Source organism: Patiria miniata, unplaced genomic scaffold, assembly GCF_015706575.1.
Source record: "Patiria miniata isolate m_02_andy unplaced genomic scaffold, ASM1570657v1 HiC_scaffold_2, whole genome shotgun sequence".
Taxonomy (NCBI): Eukaryota; Metazoa; Echinodermata; class Asteroidea; order Valvatida; family Asterinidae; genus Patiria; species Patiria miniata.
Window position 1 is genome coordinate 4,513,205 of NW_024037058.1, and position 16,035 is coordinate 4,529,239.

A 16,035-nucleotide genomic window follows, 5' to 3' on the forward strand; every position below is an offset into this window, starting at 1 on the left:
AAGGCCACAAAAAAGAGGAAATTCTAAGACTGCAGAACACTTTTTACAGTGTTTTCAAATTTTTAATGGCAGACCTAGTAATTAAAAAGTATGCTAATTCCATGAGTAAAAAAACGCCCAAACCTCCAACAATTAACTCATTCTTTTAACAGTACCATGTGAAAAAAATCCTTATACATGTCATCCACTATCCATTTTCTCACTATACCCCTCTCATTTTTTTCTCACTAGACAAGACCCCTACCGAGTTGTTCAATAATTATGCTCATTATTGAATCCACCTGCCTTCCAGCCCAAGCTCCCCTCCTGCATAATATCAATACACCGCAATACCGTCTCATCAAATTATGAGCAGGTCAAACAATGCCTTCAGGATAGGAAAATCCATACGCCTCTACACATGTGCCAAGGAAGGGCTCATTTCTTTTTTAAGAATGTGGCCTGGTAAGACGGTATGGGATAAGAACTTCTGTGCACTGTGTGTTATTTCATTGATGGTTGTGATGTACATGTATAAGGGATCTCACAGAGAAGAGAACCAAGAATACAATTTAACAATACTGTCCGTGTTTATTGAATTAAACAAAATCGGCAAAGGGTTTAGATGTAGTTCTGAAAAAGCGTTAAAACTACAGCCTGATGAGGTACAAAAAAGCAGGTATATTAGCTGGTAATGTTTTTGCTCATTAGGGAATTTAGTTCACATGTTCATGTGGAATTTAGGAAGTCGAAAATGATGCACATGGGTCAAAGGGGCAATTCCATGGTGAGGCCAAAACAAAATTAGTTCTGCTTTTGATTACATGACATTTAAAAATAGGGTAGGTAGGTAGGAAGGGAAATTTTTCTTTTTGGCATTTTGTTTGTGTTGATCATATGTAGGTGTCTGCATGTAGTCAAGGGTAAAAGGTTACAGTAACTGACGGTTTGGGGTATTTTTTCCACTCATTTCCCTCCCCACCCCCTCAAAAAAAAAATTAGGATAGGGGCTGTCAAAATAGGGTAAGTAGGGTTACCGGAAGCAGAACTATTATTTTGTTTGGCCTACATGTAAGTCGTGTTTCATTTAACAGGAGGTCTTCCATCAAATCGGTGAGCACTGTTATTATATGAAGTCATGTTATGAACACTGTTATTATATGAAGTCAAAATACGTTCATGTTTGTTTGTCAGTACATTTTTTAATCTGTAGATCACTAAATGGCGTTACAAAAAAGGACATGAAAGAACCTTGCACTTGAAAATTTCCTTATACTGTACACTGTTAGAAAAATCTCTTTGCATTCCTTACAAGGATGCAAACATATGCTTCCATAACAATTTTTTTTTTTTTTAAATCAATTGCGATCTCGAGGGATTATATTTTGGTAACTTGCATTATGGTAACTCGGGTTACAGTTTGTCCTCCCATCATTGGTACAAGTTGAAACATGTAAGAAACTAATCATCAAACCAATAAAACTCTTTTTGCATATGAACCTTTCTCTCTAAATTCACAATGACACTTGCATGTTGCAAGTGATAAAAAATGCCAAAATGACTTAGTAAAACCCATAATTTTAGCCCCTAAAACAGTTTCACCATACTCCATCTACCATAACTGCTCACCAAGTCCTCTTCAATTTGAGGTTGTGATGAATGTAGTTTTGAAGATTTCATAAATTTTCCACATTTATAAATTGTCCACTTTTGCTCGGTATTGCCCATTTTATAAATTTGGTGTCCAAAGTGCAACATTTTTTCTTGTCCCTGTTACCTCTGAACTTTCTAATTTGCCACTCAAGCATCAATAAGAATGAATTTATAAAAAAAAAAAAAATATTTGTTGGGCAGGTAGTTTTCTAATCATGCACTCTTGCAGGATGACTGCATTAAAGAGTGCATTCAAAATTATAAATTGGTTCACTGGCTCTGTCGTGGACATCTATACATTTGCTTCAATAACGCTGGAATTGCCCATGTATGTATTCTAGGGTGAGACTAAAAACACAACATGGAAAGCAAGGTCAGAGCTGTTCCTTAAATTTAATGAAATTTCAAGAAACATTAGTGATGCATCTTATCATGAATGAATGCAGGCACTCTTGTCTTATCAGGATCAGCCCCAAATCTCTGTGGACAGTAAATATTTATGACAAGGCTACAAGCATCAGTTCTGACAAAGTTCATGTAAACATCTACGGTCTAAACATCATGTAAACATCTCAAAACATAACAGAGAAATTTGATACACAAGCGCTTTTAGGCAATAATTGTTCTAATGAGTGATAGAAATTTAAGTGCAGAAATTGTGTTCACACTGGTTATTTGCTTTTACAAAGCACTGATGATGAAATTCAAGGAAGAGGGTCCTCCATGCATAGATGAACTATTTGAAGTATTAAAAAGCTTCTAAATATTATATTTAAGCTTCAAGCATTAGGCCTGCACACCATTATGGAGCAGATATTTGGGGTTATTTCAATTTCCTACATGTATAGATTTTGAATGTAACATAAGTTGGAAGATTAATTCTTCAAAATGAATAAATTGAGGTTTTGTCATTATATGTATATTTTGTAAAATATTTCAAAACTGAAAGGTTAGATTTCAGGTAATTAACATTTACACAGCTGCAATGTTGATCATCAAAACATGTTGGTGTACATCCGACCCTTGGTATAAGCCAGGGGGAATGACATATCAGTATTACATGGTAAACAACCCCATTACAACAGATTCCCAGTATGTTATGGATCCCTATTGTGTGGAGCCAATGAATAGCCTCAGTATGGGCACTGTGGCTTGAGTAACCATGGCAGTGACTGAACACACAAGCTGCTCATTTCATTGACCTACAATGTGCATGTACAGGTCGATGTACATGAACACGTCCTGATATTTAATGAGAACACTAACTGACTGATGTTAAGTGCATTTTGAACATGCAAACAATCAATGGTTGGTACAAGCACGTAACTTGTAGCAGCACTAATGTCACCACTCTTAATTGGTTTGATGGGATATTGAAAAGGAAACAAAAAAGGGAGGGGCAAGACTTGTTGATCAAGATACATAATGCACTTTTGTTTTGTAATGAATGTTTGTGCATGATACATGCATAAAAATAGCCTAAATTGATGACGACAAGTTCTTGATCCCTACTGTACCTAAATGGCCTTGAAAAATTCAAACCTGTGAGCAATTAAATTATGTGACAATGTTTTCATGTACACTGCTCACTTTGTGTAATATACATGCAGCAGTCAATGAATAAAGGAGTACATGAACATGAGATAATACCTCTTAAACAACATGTATACTTGTATGGTTGTATAACATTTCAGTGTACAAAAAAAATGTTCAACATATTGAAGTATTTGTACCGGTACATGGGCACCAGGTGTCTGCTGTGCAGTCCAAAATTACATGTACATCCAAGACAACATCAACATCGGCCAAGTTCGGGCAAGGACCATTAGTCGACTAGTGGATGATTTGTGACGTACCTTACGCCTGCGCACTGATAGCAACGTGCGAACGTCTCTAGTCAAACGCTGGTCAAAATGTCATCGCAAAACTTCTGGATCCTGGCTCTCTGCTAGCGTTATGAATGCGCGCGGCTGTTGGTTACCAGCGAAGCAACCAACCCCAGTAGGCTGGTTCCAAATAGTCGACTAGCGTAGTCAACCACCGTCGACTAGACAGAGTTCGGGCAAACGTTAGTTAACCATTGGTCAACTATAGTCCTTGCGCAAACTTGGCCATCAATGAACGTTTTACAAATTAATATACCTCATACATATATCATGAGTGAGAGCGAAATTCTTTTTTAATACTGGTCCAATCACCATCACGTGTTAGCTGTTAGTTTTGCTAGTTACCAAGTTCGCACGTGAGGATTCTTGCTCAGGGTAATTACGCATGCACAGTCGACTATCGCATGGTTTACCCGTGCAATAGTCGACTTGCATGCGCTTTACTAGCAATCGTGGAACTATCGCATGTTGTCAGAGTAGTGGGCAAGTGCAAAAATCGCCCTAACAAAAGACGGCGGCACATGCACATTAACATTTTGTAGAGATAACATGATGCATAACTCAACACAATTTTGGCGACTACATTTGACATGCAAGCAGTAAAACAAATTTTGGTTTATTTCAGATGTATTGTCAAAATTTTATTCCATTGGAACTTCTGATACCTTGGGGAGCTAATATCGACTATAAAATATGGTCCTTGTCCTGTGTGATCCAATTACAAAAATACTTGTACTACGGTATCTTCACCACAAACCCTCCCAAAAAATAACCATCAACAGAGAGAGTGAACAAAACAAATTAAATCTTGATTGATGAATGGGAAAGCTGACCGCAAACAAATCTAATATTCCCCAGTGGCCTGATAGCGTGTACTCTGGCAACTGCCGTCATAATGATGATGTTGTTTGTGTGTGTATAGTGGAAGGCTAATTGGTTCTATATTATTTCTACAGTATTCATTTAATTGTTTTTATTTTCTCTGCTTCCTGAGGAGCTAGGTAAGTTGAGGGCAAATGTAAAAATGGGAAATTCATCAAAAATGTTCTCTTAACTTCCCCCAGTACTGTACAGAAGTTAACAGTACGTACAAAGGGTATCACTCACACAAAAATAAACTTAAGACGCTAAATTACATTTTGATGAGAAATAAGCTACTTACAGAAAGGTCTGTTTTTTTCTCTTCAATGTATACTTATGTGCCTATAAATACACAAGAAGGACACCTATAGCAGAAACATAAGTCCATACTTGTTTGGATGAGGACTTAAAAGAAAAGAAGTACATGTACGTACTTTGCTTCTTGTACTTTGCACATCTTGTGACTAATTGATCTCAAGAAGTGATGATAACGTCTCATCTTCTTTGCCTTTATTCATTTTTAAAAATCTATTTGAAGTAACATAGTAGGTTAATGTAAGTGGAATTTTTTTTAATGTTTACGACCTTAAATGTTCGTGTTCATCTTTAAACATGATTCAACTTCAAGGATATTATTTACCTCAACTTTTCAATATTTGAATATTCTTTAGCCCGTCCTCATACGAAGCAGTATTTTTGACCGAAAAGAAACTTATTAAGGTGCATACACATCAACTAACTCGTCCTACTGCAGCTTGCATGTCATGGACAGTTGGGATGACAGGTGGTTAACAAAATGTGTACAGATGAATGTACAACTGCACTAATAGCATGCCATGTAGTAGCCCCATAAATGTGGCTCTTAAATACTGGACTTCCTCCGTATTGTGAGCCACACAGAAGTCATACACAGTATGTGGGGAAAAGTTGATTTTGAGGAAATCAAAACCGGTACTGTTTTTTTTTACTTGCCATGGAAGATACTTACATGGTTAATAATCAGGAAAAATTGAATTCTGTTTCTGTAGGTGTTTAATTATCTTGTATTTTCAGGCAAATTTGCAGTGAGTTAAATTTGTCCAAAAAATCACAGTAATTTTCCCTTGGTCACATGCAGGTCACAATAAATCATGCTTCCACGTACAAATACACAGCGCTTTTAAAGAGATCTACTTGCCTAAGTCATACCACATTTTAATTAATCAATTATCACTTTTAAAAGATGATTTTATCATTTTAAATAAGACTGTATAATGGTGTACTCGTTTATATTCATATTGTGTTTGAGTGTGATTGTAAGCTGTTTTGATAAATTGTTGTGGATTTGTTCTTGTCTTTTAAACTGTTTTTAACACACGGGGTGTTGATTTTCATGTTTTTAATCATGATGGTTAATAATTGAATTGAATTGAATTGTCATGTACACTTGACCTTTTTGATTTTCCCTGGTTATAAACCATGTATGTTTCTTCTATGGTGAATATCAAGTGGAAAAATACAGTACCGATTTTGATTTCCTCAAAATCAACTTTTCCCCACATACATGTATCTATAGTCAGATAGTGTATGACCACTGTGTTGATCACAATACGGAGGAAGTCCAGTATTTGAGCCACATTACTGGGCTAGCCATGTTGGCACAGTGTGTACAAGACATTTATTTTATTGTATAACATATATGTACATTGTACACTGTATGACACACATTTCATTGGGATGGGGGAATAGTGATATGCATGTCGTTTATGAAAAGTGCATTTAAACACCTCCATGATTTACTAAATAAGGATTCAGCTCATCCAATACATGTATATCTTCAGGTACATGTACATGTACCAGCAACTTGTATTTCTTATCAACAAAATTTCCATGGGAATTAAACTTATCATATGTAAGTAATTTGCAAGACGGACTTTGCTACAAAATAGGGGGGGGGGGAGTAAATAAAAAATTAAAGAGGGGGGTAAATAAAACAATAATGACAAGACCATTATGAATTTAGTGGCATTTTACAAAATGTTTTATACTTACACGTTCACAATTTCAAGTCCGAGACTCAATAATCCACAAAGATTAACGAAGTCCACTGCGAAGTTCTCTGCAATGGCAATCACTCACTCACAACCGTCCCTAAAACTCTTAATTCGTATTTTAGTCGGGTGTCTTGCCGCAAGACAAAACAATGTTGGTAAAACAGAACACTGATTGATGATGAGTGATGAGGCGGGACACTCCTCGGGATCCGCAAAGAGATAATGTAGGCGGACTGCTTATCACCAGAGCAAAAACCTAATGACTCTTGGAAGCATGTGCAGTAGAATACGTATACACATGCAGTAATTATTGAAGTACTGTATGCGAAATTCTGGCGTCAGCAACATCAAAAGACGATGACCATCCACCTGAAAGATGATTTCCGGAGCATTGATGAGAGTGAGGAAAAAAAAAACACCACTTGTGCCGGCTGCTGTGAGAACGTGCGTGTGTACCAACGTGTGTACCAACGTTGATGAGGTCAAATTACAGCCATAAGATGCCGATAAGGAGGTCGTGGCTATTGTGCACCAGGCCAGACCTCACACAACTCTCCTTCTATCAACACAGCTTGACAATGTCTTGCCGTGTTGTACGTCTCACCGTCTTTAATACATAATGCACCAATCAACGGATTTCTCAACAAATGTTGGGGTGTAATGCGAGCTCAGAGTCTTTCTATACTACAGGATTGAATATACACGTAGGGGAGAGGTATCAACTGATCACAGACGTACGTAATCAGAACTGGGACAGTACCCAGTGAGTTCGAGGCTGTTTAATGCTACGGTTATTTCTACTGCTGTCTTATGATGCTCCTGTGCCAGTAAGCCAGTTTGTATGAAGCTACTGTAGCATTTCTACTCTTGCTCGGCACGCCGGGGCCCCGGTGTACATCAGGCAATTAAGGACGAATCGTCTGGGAGATGAGAATGTTAAGAGGTCCAGAAGAGAGCTCATGCATAAACATTAGGGAGCAACCACTGCCAGTCCAGGGGTGGGGGAGCCTGATCATATAAAGTACTCCCTGTGCATCACTGTAGTATAATTCTGACTTTTCGATTTGAGACAGGAGAAAAAAATAATTAAACTGTGATATTATTCACGTATACTCCAAAAATCAAAGACCAAAGATCAGTTGTCCTCCCTACTCCAATCATGGATCCTTCCATCACAGATTATTAGCCTATATTTTATCAGCAAAACCTACGCTGGTTAATTTCTTACCGGGCTGCGCACACACAGTCGGTCAAACAGTAATTGGGTAAATTTATCAAAAAATCAAGTTGGTGCTATTTAGAGGATGGTAATGGTTGAGTGCAGCACACCAAATGGGATTTCTTAAACAGAAAATAATTTAGATGGTCTTTGTGATAACATCCTTGAAAGATCAGGGGAAACGGGGCTCACTTCTCCTTTTTTTAATTGGTATCGATTATAGGGGACATTTTCAAGAGCAATTTGTTTCCCGACAAGCTGTTGCTTTAACATGGAAAATTCTCCTGTTTTGATATGAATTTTCTATACTGATCATAATTAGCAAAGGCCATGCTAAATTTCCCGGTGCTGCATTCTATTACAAACAAATTTGTTAATAATTATCCAAAGGCCACAGATCATTAGGCATAAGGCTGAAACATCTTTAATGTTCACTTTAATTTCTTCTGTTTCAATTAACCAACTGAAGCGCTAATGATTCTCTCATTGAGAATTTCATGGCTCTGTTAACCACAGAATTCCAGGCTTACGATCACCATTCTGTGCTAACCGCGCTAGCAAAACCACATCAGTACACAGTACAGAATCCTTTAGTCACGGAAAGTACACATGTGAAGCGAACAATCCTCACTGACCCGTGAAATAGGCTAACTGTAGGCATGGAATTTTCTGCTACAGAAAGCGGGGATTTTTCGCTATAAACGGTATAAAGCATAGCCATGAAATTGGGCCCAGGATTGTAATGAAGCCAGTGAGCAAGACACGTTTTCTTCCAATAATCCTCATGAGCGGGAACTGTCACCTGTCATTCTCAGACTTTAATAAGTGTGTGAAATGGAATGTGCACATGATCATATGTAGCTGTCATAGTGATGTTGTCTTTACAGGTGCAGTGAAGTGCGAGTAAAGGCCAACTTGTCATTTCAGCCAATTTTGCCCTACAAAGTGATGTACATGTACTAGAAAATCCTTTTACAAAATACGCACGACTGTAGGGCTTCAAGTACTATGCTTGTAAAATGTACACCTTTTTTTCCATAGCTGTGCAATGCTCTTTCCAACTATTTCACAAAATGTGGTATAGCTGCAAATCATATTTGTCCAGTATTTTGTCCAGTTCACGTTGGATGACGTGTATACACGTACATGCAAAGGTTTGCGGTATTCAGAACGGATGACGGATAAATACGCAATGAGGTAGATGACGGCCTGAACCCGTCTGGCATCGCGTTTCATGAAGAACAATCCCGCGCCTGGGTATGGTCAATGTCAAAATAATGCCAGCGCAAACTGGTTAAACAACTTGGATGAGGACGATAACAGACAGAAGGGAGTGTTTTTAATAATGGGCAAGGGTCACAAGGAAAAACTTTTGTGCCCAAAGTGCATGAGGTCTGAAAATCCAGAGTCTTTATATCTTACATACGGTAGCACTGTTTCAGAACTTTAACTAATGGTTCTATTTTTCCTGTAAGTCATCAATGACACAAATACTGCCTCTTAAACTATATGTACATGTATATGATCGTCCTTGCATGTTAAAATTGTATGCTGCATTGTGCTATGTGAATAAAAGAGGAGAAATGTGATTAGTTGATTGACATGTGTTCTACAAAAAGGACCAAAAAGAAAATAATGGGATTTCTTTTCCCAACTTTCAACTCTGTGTCAATAGAATGATGCATGAAATCCCCGCCAACACTGTGAACATGATAAACAACACGTGCACCTCCCGTGCATATTTTATGTACGTACACGCCTGTCAGATTTTTTGCACACATTGGACATAATTAAGTCATGGCTGTGATTGGTCAAAAACACAAACGGGCGGGGCTTAATGGATCGTTCTATTGAGTATTGAGTAAACAGAACACACCTGACTTGATTACAGACAACAAAATCAACATTTTCTATGACTCCTTAAATTCTTTATGATATCCCCAGGATCAGGAAAACAAACTGAATTTCACAAAGAGCATTGTGCAAAAGAAACACTGGAAATGAAAAATAACTCCCCTACATAGGCTTCATTGCGCTTGGGACCAGATGGCCCATTAGGCACCCGGACTCCCATGCAACAACCCAGGTAGTCACAAACACTTGAGTACCCATGGCAACTCGCTCCCCACCCCACTCAGCCACTATATGAGGACAACTGGCAATTTGATCGCCTGGTCCCTATATGCATTTAAACAACACACTCTCGCCTCTCCCATAAATTAATTAAAGCACGTCCTCGAACAGGGCCTCCATTCGGAGAGAAAGGTTATACTGTCACGAGGTGTGCCGATCATGAAGCGATTACCTTTCAGTGAAAACATCATACTAATTTTAAATACGCCCAAGGGTTTGTTCACGTGTGATCCAAAATGTGCCTTACAGAAGCAGTGTAAGACATGCATGTATAATTTACAGGTTTTTATAACCCCCCCTCTTCTTTTTACATAAAAAAGCCTAATTAACAGCTTTTAAAAACACCAGTCTTTTTATATAAAAAAAAAGCATGCAAGCCAAAATTCCACGAGAAGTCATGAGTTACATTGTTACAATGTACATCGACTTTCATTGACTGTATACCAAATTTGTCATGTCAAAAACAAATATGCTCAATTTTTTCCCTTTTAAATTAACTTGATGCTTTGAATATATGTATGACAGCTTGAAATTGATTGTGCTTGTTTTATGCAAAGCAGTAGGGGAGTAGGCTCCAATCCCACTTCTGACACCATCTTTACATTTTCCTTTGTAGATGAAGACTGTTCTGCTTGAGTTCATGAAATCATCATAACTGATGTAAAAATAGTTAAGTTGACACTTATGTGTACACAAATTACAAATAATTACACAATGTACATTTAAAGATAGTGGTGCTTCTTGGATATTAGCTAAACATTAACGTGTCAAGGAATGAAGGGTTATAATGTTTTGTGCTTAAATGGAATTTCACCCTCTGTTTATGGCACTGAACTTTCATTCATTTTATTGTGTTTTCTTTTTCTTCAATCTCTAAAGTAGCAGAGTCATACATATACTTGCCCACTCAGAGCCAAAAGTGGTGGATACCCCTTCCCTCCACCCTCCCAAACAAAAACAAACACACCCTCAAAAAAATATACCTAAACCAAAACACAGAAACCCTTCAAGGGAAATCAGCCAGGATTGGGAAATAATTGCAATGTAGAAGCACTAAATTAAAGTCTCTTCCTCACCAGAATAAAAAAGCCCAGGGACTCGGGAGCTGCAGCAGGTTGCCGATGTTTAGAGCAGGATTTATCGTCCGCGAGATCTCCGCACCGTGCCAGCGCAAGTGACCTCTTTTACTTTGTACAGTCTGCCTGCCTTGAGCAACGCAAACAGTAGAAGTTTGCCAAGTTGTCTTGCCATTAACATAATGGCGCAGCGTTGGCACACAAAGTGGACATATTTACCCATTCATGGTTAAAAACATGGGCAAGAACTTCATAAATTTCCTCCTAAATATTATGCCCTTACATTTGTATGTATCAAAGCATCGCTGTTGTGAAGCAGTGATTATCATACATGTAACCCTGGCAGATCAACCCAGAAAAGCAAAATTATCTGTCTAATTACTCCTCGTCATTAAAATGAATTGTAAAGAAGATACAGATTGACTGAGATGATATAAGATAATCTGCTGTATAATTACATGTACAGGTGTGTCCAAAATTGCTGCATAGTTCATGTAAGAGACCAAGTTCTTCAGTCATACAAAGTATGTTTATGGGGTACATTAAAAACCCTACACAAAATGAACAAGGTGAACATTTTCTTGTTTCAGTTTTTATAGTACCTTAAAAAATAAATTTAGACTGCTTTTATTTAACTTGATTTCACCTGCTCCCATACCCTAAAACTGTACCATTTGACCCTATCTGGCACTCCTCGGCAATAAGAGATGAGATGCCCCAAACACTCTTAAAGAAATTACATCTGACATCCAACATATGTGTGATGAAACATCATATTCATATGAAATATATCTGGAATTGGTATTTAAAAACAATATGGTCATTTCTGAAGAAGGCAGTTCGAAAACGAAAATCCCCGGGACATTGTAAATTATGGAACAATTTCAAGTCAGGACGCCACTACTCACTTCAGATTGCCCAAGGTACACACGGTGGGAAAGTGTAAGATAGCAAGATGGCAGCAGACCGAGTGCCTGTTATGCTTTGCATGCATGGGATGTAAAAAGTATCCTGATTTCCCAAGGGGTTGGGAATGGGACTCCAGAAGGGGAACGGCGAGGAATTAATCAGGTACGGATGAGAGCAGAGAGTGAGGTGTCTGGAATGTCACAGGAGCCCATTTGGGGAGGACAAACTTGTGTTGAGCTCCGGGTATCAGTTTTGGGTGAGAGGTGAGAGGGGTCGTCTTCTTTCCTTTTTTTACATTTCATGAATATTTTACACAAGCACCATTTGGTATTCTCCCTGCAGACTCACTTAATAAACAAACAGATTATTTGGTGTTAGGGTAGTTAAGGTTTCAAAACACATACATTTATTTTGGCTGATTATTAAAGCTACAGTCCATCATTTGCAGCTATCCAAAAAGTAACTGGCGTATTATTGTTGAAAATCATTCTTAGTTGAAAGATAGTGAGGGGACTAAACTCCCTGTGAAATTATTCTTTCTGGCAAGCTGTCATTTTGAAGAAATCAACAAAAGAAGGTCTTTCCAACGGTGCTTAAGACGCACAGTAGGAAATTTAAATTAGTAGTTCATTTTGTTATTTGGCGAAACGCGCGCAAGCATTGGCATGACACACACGCACGCGCGGTTGCTATAATTCATTGGATCAGTGCGCGACATCGCGTAGCTGCAATCAGCTCAGTGAGAACGTGTATCGGACACTGAATTCAGGCCCAATTCAAAACATGATTCAGCAACTTTTGATTTGAAATTGAGATCCTAAAATGCTGTTTTTCTTGGAATATACAACAGAAGCTGAGCTGAAACTTCATCAGGTTAGTTGTTCAGTACCCTTCTTTAGACTTTGAGCACTTTTGTTGCTTCAAACGAACAAAATACACAAATTACAAATGATGGACTATACCTTTAATACAACACATGCATGACAACAAGTTGAGTGTCCAGTGAGCTTGAGAGTTGATCTAACAATCATTTAAGTTTTTCGAAACTGCTAGGAAAGTGACAGATTACGACAACCAGTCTGAGTTTGCACGACACAAAACGGATGCTTCATACATATATCAGGGTCATAGCCACCCTGGTGGAAGGGGAGGGTCGTTTTTACCATGAAGTGGATCTTTTCATGTTAGTTGATTACATATATGGAAATACACATTTGAGTAAAACTCTAATGTCAATCGGAACAAAACAAATTGACCTGTGGGGGTCCGCTCATAAGTCCAACGCCTCATAGGTCCGACGCCTCATTATAAGTCCAACAAAATTGCATCCCCCAACCAAATAAAGGCCCATACATGTAAGTCCGATGCCTCGATGTCTCACAGCTTCGATGCCTCGTAGGTCCGATAATTAAATTGTAGGTCCGACGATTTTTTTGGGAGGAAAGAGGGGGGAACCCCCCTCCCCCAATCAAATGTTAATCAGGCCTTATATGCAGTAATGTACATGCGTGTTTACCGTGCTGAATAATATCAGTAGTAGTTTGAAGTCACACAGTGGGTCACAGGTGGCAGGCTGTTGCCTTCTGACTGTCAGCAATGAATACTGCCCTCTTTTTTTGTACTCAGACTCTTCAGTAGAGTAAACGTGAAAAACTATTCTGAGGTATTCCATTATGCCAAAAAAAAAAAGTCTCCGGTTTCTGGTATGCGCGCGCGTCGGCAAAATGAAAAAGTTTTTTTTAATGAAAGATGATGTCTCAAAACCGCCAAACTCACTGGTTTGACTGGAATCCTGCTGCTGCACAATTTTAACGTGTTTTTAGATTGGGTTATGGTCGAGAATAAGCTTTATGTGGCCTCTCTGGACTCCCATATATTTGCACTAAGCTTAGTCGGGCACCATTTGCAGTCATCAGCCGACATTTGAAGCAAAAAAAAACAGGTAAAAAAAAAAAAAGCCGCGTCGCCGCACCACTTTTTGGGCAAGCTCCATATCAGAAACCGGAGACTTTTTTTTTTTGGCCTTACTGCGATAGCAGGACTTAAATGTCTAATAACTATCATGTGCATGCATGGGGTTAGTCACTCCAAAGCCAATTAACTGATGTTCATGCTTTATTAAGCCAATGTGACCATGCCTTGAAGGAAATGATGTGCGTCACCAATGAGATACTTGGAACAGCCTTTGCTGACGACATTAATTTGTAAACGGCTCACCAAAGGAAAAACAAAATCAGTCTTTGACAAGCAAGCACTATTTTTTATCACTTTCAACCTCGCGCAGTAACATTTTAAAACAGTGTTATAATGACCTATTTGCAGGCATATATGACTGGGAAGTAACAAAAAAGAGGAAACTTCAAGCTTTACACGTAATTACTTTGTAATACTTTAAATACATGCTTTAGGCCTATACAGTGTTTTTCAAGTTGTTAATGGCATAAGTGTGAAGTGGAAAACAAGAAATCAGCTGATCCGAGGAAATTTTGCATGCCTGAATTTCACACCGTAAGGAAATGGTACTTTTAATTATTCCAAAACAATGTATGATTACCAACTAATATCATGAAGAAAGAGGTGATAGTACATCATCCCAAGCAAGACTTTTGTCAAAAAAAACAAAACATTTTTTTAATGCAGCTGCTCATTCAAAACAATTTCTCATCCAAAAGATGTTATCAAAAAGATTGATGTATATGCAAGTATTCAAGCACGAACTGTGTTTTTGCTATGTACATTGGTTTTGTAACTTCGACCAAAGCGAGACCTTACATTTTATCCTACAAGATGCAACATGAAGGCAGGGATGTGTATAATATCTAATGGAGAGGAAAGGCAGCATTTTTTTCTAACTGTTGATGGAAATTCTACATAATATTCTGCTGTTCTTAGGTACACACCTGTATGGGGGGGGGGGGGGGGAGGCTGTAGCGGGTAGAGACTGACTTGAGTAACACTCGTTTCATACTTGCATATTCTACATGTTCTAGAGTTACATGTACACCAAACCAATTTATTCCCAAGATTTGAAGTTCCAAGTATCTAGAGCTGTGCCAGATATACTGAATATTTGATCATCCACCAAATACCGAATATCATTTTACCCAATAAAATATTCGAAAAAGGAAGCCGGCTCGAGAAAATGACAAAGAGCATCCGTGATGAAATTTTATCGTGTAGGCCCAAACTGTGAGGTTTTATTTTTCATCACGTCACATTTTTGTGGACAGCCACTTTACACGCATGCACGGTATTCATAAAAAAGTGTTTACCTCAATGTCACTGTCAAATATTTGAATGTTTAATCAAATCCAAGTTCCAGTAATCAAATATTAAATTGTTCCGAGGTATCAAACAATTAAAAGCCATGACTTGCACCTGCCATTTAAAGATTGATTACTGCAGTCATCCTGAACGACTCTATACTCTGGTCAATGGAAAAATCATTCGATAAAGTTACCCTGTCTGAAACTCAAATCTGTTTGGGTCGACTAGAGTCGGTTGCTCCTTATACAATCTGGTCCGGCACAACTCTGCATGCCAGTCTGAACTGCAGGGGTTAATCAGATAGTATTCGTTCTCCTAATTTCAGCTAACTTTCAGTTTTGTTTCCTGATGACAACCATTCAAGAAATTCACACTTTATACATCAACAGCTAAAATTTTTGTTCAACCCTCCATTCAGGCAACACAACTTTTACACAGCTGTCCCTCAACGGGCTCTGTGCACATACCCTCGAGACGGCAAGAAAGGGTTTGGGGAGACCAATGGAAAGGACATTTTAATGCATTGCCGACAACGCCTGATGTCCATCATGCGAAGATGCTATAGCTTTGTGTACATTCAGGATAAAATAAGTCGTGCGTACTTCATGAGCGCATGCAGTGTGTTGTCTCATCCACTGGGCTCTCAAAATTGAAATACGGGCCCTCTTTCGTTTGCGCACAGAACCATATATAGGTAAAGTATGTGAAACCCAATGTCCATGACACTTCTTTATTTTCGTCTTTCAATTACGAGTACATCTAATGCATACCTTTTGGATGTCCATGCACTGAAGTACGCACAGTTCCATCATTGTTCTTCTTTGCGAATTCTAGCTATCACAGCAGCATATGTAGTTTTGCAGAAAATATAAAATACATGAACTTTCTTCCAGGAAAGAAGGCATGTACTACTAGTTCCCCAAAGACTGCATGCATACTGTATGTAGATGTCTGTGTGTATAACAGTGGGCCAATGTTCAGCACATTACTCAATTAGACCCAATCCCTGCAATTTAATT